The sequence below is a fragment of the Moschus berezovskii genome, chromosome 25, assembly GCF_049115385.1.
Source record: "Moschus berezovskii isolate FMDL1 chromosome 25, NW_MosBer_1.0, whole genome shotgun sequence".
Lineage (NCBI taxonomy): Eukaryota > Metazoa > Chordata > Mammalia > Artiodactyla > Moschidae > Moschus > Moschus berezovskii.
Window position 1 is genome coordinate 30,578,996 of NC_142484.1, and position 4,011 is coordinate 30,583,006.

The window sequence follows — 4,011 nt, forward strand, 5'->3', positions numbered from 1 at the left end:
TAGCTTTTTCCATACATAATTTTTAAAAATTCGTATCTCTTTATCATGAGACTGTGGTTTAAGAAAACTGGGCATTAATTTGTGAAAATACCCAGCTCTCTAAACTTCACTTCTCAGAATTAGAGGTTATGACTTCTGATGACATGGTTTCCCCTTGCAGCCCTCTCAGATGGTAGCTTAGCTCTATCCTCTGCTGCCTCCATTAATAACGTCATCTGACTATGCCACCTTCTACCGAGGTACGCCTTACTGTGATTCTGTCTCTGCATCTATTGTATCTACTGTACAGACCCCTCAACTCCTTCATCTTTTAGGAATGTAGTTCCTTTCTCACTCATTCTCTACACTACTGCAGTTTACATTTGCTGGTGATTTCAATACTTATAAAGATGATCCTTCCAGTATCTTGGCCTCCCACTTAATTGGCTGAACTTGAAAGGCTCTTCAGTAATTTTTCCTTTCTCTTCTGCCTCAGCTACAAATATGGTCATAACCTTGAGCTTCTCATTACCAATAACTCACACTCTTCTCTGACATCAAACACCTCCTTCCCCAACCACTAACCCCTCTCTCCAGCTCACTTCACCCTACTTTCTTTATCTCCAATGATACTTTGAACCCCCATGGGGAACTTGGGTCCATTGATACTACCACCTTTTCACATCTCTTTCCCCTATCAATTACTCTCTTCTGAAGCAGCTTAAATTACACTCTTGCATAGAATCTTAATCCCTTGTTCCTCTAACTCCTCATACTCACATGGCTTAATCACAATTTAATTAACTCCAACTGTCTACTTATTCCATGCCTGCCTTCATACATGAAATATAAGAAAAACTGGATAGCAGTAGGACAGTTCTTTCGAAGACTTTTGCTATAAACAAAGAAAACGTGGGTGGTATCCAAAGGGGGAAATTGGATCAAGAAAGAATTTCTTTTTTTAAGGTGGGAAAGATTGGCATGTTTACATGCTGAGAGGAATGATGCAGTGGAGAAATTGCTGATATCGGAAAGGGAGGGGAGATTCCCCAGGTTCACAGTTTTTAATAGGTAAGAAAAGATAAAAGCAAGTGCACAACTGAAGGGGCAGGCCTTGGCTAGAAGCACAAACAGATGGTTCATAGTAACAGGACAAAAGGTAAGAATATATGGGCAGAAGAAGAGTTAGGTAAGCAGATGTGATGATGTGAGTCTGAAGAAGTTCAATTTTCCTCTTCCCATTTTTTTCTTGAAGCATTCTAGTCAGGCCTTCAACTCCACCATTCCACTGAAATTCTTGCCAAGGCCATCAGTGACTTTAATGTTGTTAAGTCAACGTCTCAAACTTCTTACCTATCAGCAACATTTGCTACAGTTTATTGCTTTCTCCCTGTGAATCACTTCACTTCCCCAAAATCATCGCCTTCTCAGTTTATTCTTCCTCCTTTCCTCCAAACTAAGTGATAGCTTCCCAGGGCTCAGTCCTGTAAGCTCTTTTCTATTTCTACCTACTCCCTTGGTAATTTTACCCAATCTTGTGGTTTTATAGCAACTGTATCATTACTGCCAAATTTCTATGTCCAGCTTATACAAGCATCCTGAACTCCAGACTCATATCCATCTGTATATGAAACATCTATACTTTGTTATCTAATATATAACTAAATACATGGAGCTCTAGTTAATTCAAACTGCAGAGTGTATCCATTCTATTGTTGGTATTTGTAGTTATTCAATATTAAATCAAAGCTTCAATAAATATTCTTGTGCACACGTGTTTTTCTAGGGTAGTAGGCTTTCATATTTTTCATTATGGCCTACCAGCATAGTTTGGTCAAGCCTCCATCTACTCACTCTTGCCCAAATTATCGCAATAATTTCATGTTTCTATTGAGTGATCCTATTAAAGCAATCAAATCATGCAACATCTCTCTATTTCAGACTGAAAGGCATATATTCCTTGATTTAACTATTACAAAACTGTTGGTGTAAAACATTAATGTGCTGGGAAAAACTGCACATGAATCAGTGTGATTTCTGGGTATATGGACAGCACTGCCCTATTTTAGCAATCATTTATGAGCTGGTTCACATTATTTAAAAACATGCTATAGCAAAACTGTATTAGACTGCTAGGGCTAGAATAACTACACTTGACAGCATCCTACATAAGGAATAATTCTACAACTTCTTGCTTTTAAACGCACACAAGATTCCACAACTTCTTGCTTTTAAAAAAACACCATAAACAAAATGAAGACATGTCATAGAATAGGATATTGGAGTCTAGAATATATAAAGGACAGACAAGAAAAAAAATTTGACAAAAAAAACATAAAAAGAGTCAAATGTACAAAGCAGAAAGGTGTTCAATCTCACTAAGAATCAGGAACATGGAAACTACACTCATGATGAAATTCTACTTTCATATTCATCAGGTTGACAGAAATTCAGAAGTCTGGCAGTATCAAAAATTGATAAGGATATAGACAAGCAATCTTACTTCCTAATGGTGGAAACTATTATTATAAATAGCTACAATCGTTTTGGAGAAGTTTAGCAAAATCTAGCAGGGTTTAAGATTTACGTATTTTAAATGAAGTTTTTTTTTTAGGGGGGATTAGCAGAAATTAACATTTGTGGGTCCTGTTGGTTGGAAAGGTACTTCTTATAGCAGATGTAATGAAAGCTACTGCAACACACACACACATGCATACAAGCGTAAGACATGCATAAGAATATCTGCTGCGGCACTGCTTTAATAATGAATAACTGGTATCTTAAATGCCCATCATGAGAATTAATGAGCTGTGCTAGAGCTGCCTGTATCAAACTTCAAAAAAACGACATCTCTTTGGACACATCTCTATTGGCTGCATCTGGCCTGAGTTGTGATATAGGGATCTTTGTCACATGGGACTTTCACTGTGGCACATGGATTCTCTAGCTGTGGTGTGAGGGCTCAGCAGTTGCAGCTTGTGGGTTCTCTAGTGGGCTCAGCTGTTGAGGCATGTGGGCTTAGTTTCTCCATGGCGTGTGGGATCTTAGTTCTCTGACCAGAGATCGAACCCATGGCCCCTGCATTGCAAGGTGGATTCTTAACCACTGGAATTCAAGGGAAGTCCCTGCCTAGTATCAACTTGAATGAAACTGTTACAGTGCTAAGTAGGAAAAAAGGGCAGAAAGATTCAATAGTAATAGTTACAAAACATGCAACCCAATACTATGTACTGTTTATAGGATATATACACATGGAGCAAAAATGCAAACACATAGTTATGGTAAATACAAACTTTGGGATAGTGGTTACCTCTGAATAAATACCAAATTTGGCATAGCGGTTATTCCACTATTTGAGATAGTGGTTACACAGGGAGCTTTAATTGTATGTGAGTTATGTTGGTATGTGTTACATTAGTCTTTTTTAAACTGAAGTATAGTTGCTGCTGCTGCTAAACTGCTTCAGTCGTGTCCGACTCTGTGCGACCCCATAGATGGCAGCCCACCAGGCTCCCCTGTCCCTGGGATTCTCCAGGCAGGAACACTGGAGTGGGTGGCCATTTTCTTCTCCAATGCATGAAAGTGAAAAGTGAAAGTGAAGTTGCTCAGTCGTGTCCAACTCCTAGCAACCTCATGGATTGCAGCCTACCAGGCTCCTCTGTCCATGGGATTTTCCAGGCAAGAGTACTGGAGTGGGTTGCCATTGCCTTCTCCCGAAGTATAGTTGAGAACAATGTTATTTTCATGTGTATAGCACAGTGATTGTAATACAGATTATACTTCATTAAGTTATTACAAGATAATGGCTATAATTCCCTGTGCTATGCAATATGTCCGTGTTGCTTATCTACTTTTTACATGATATTAATAGCTCATATCTGCTAATCTCATATCTCAAATTTGTTCCTCCTCCATTTCTTTCCTTTGGTAACCACAAATTTGTTTTCTGCATCTGTGAGTCTGTTTCTGTTTTGCATATACATTCATTTGTATTATTTTTCAATTCCACATATGTGATATATCATACAGTAT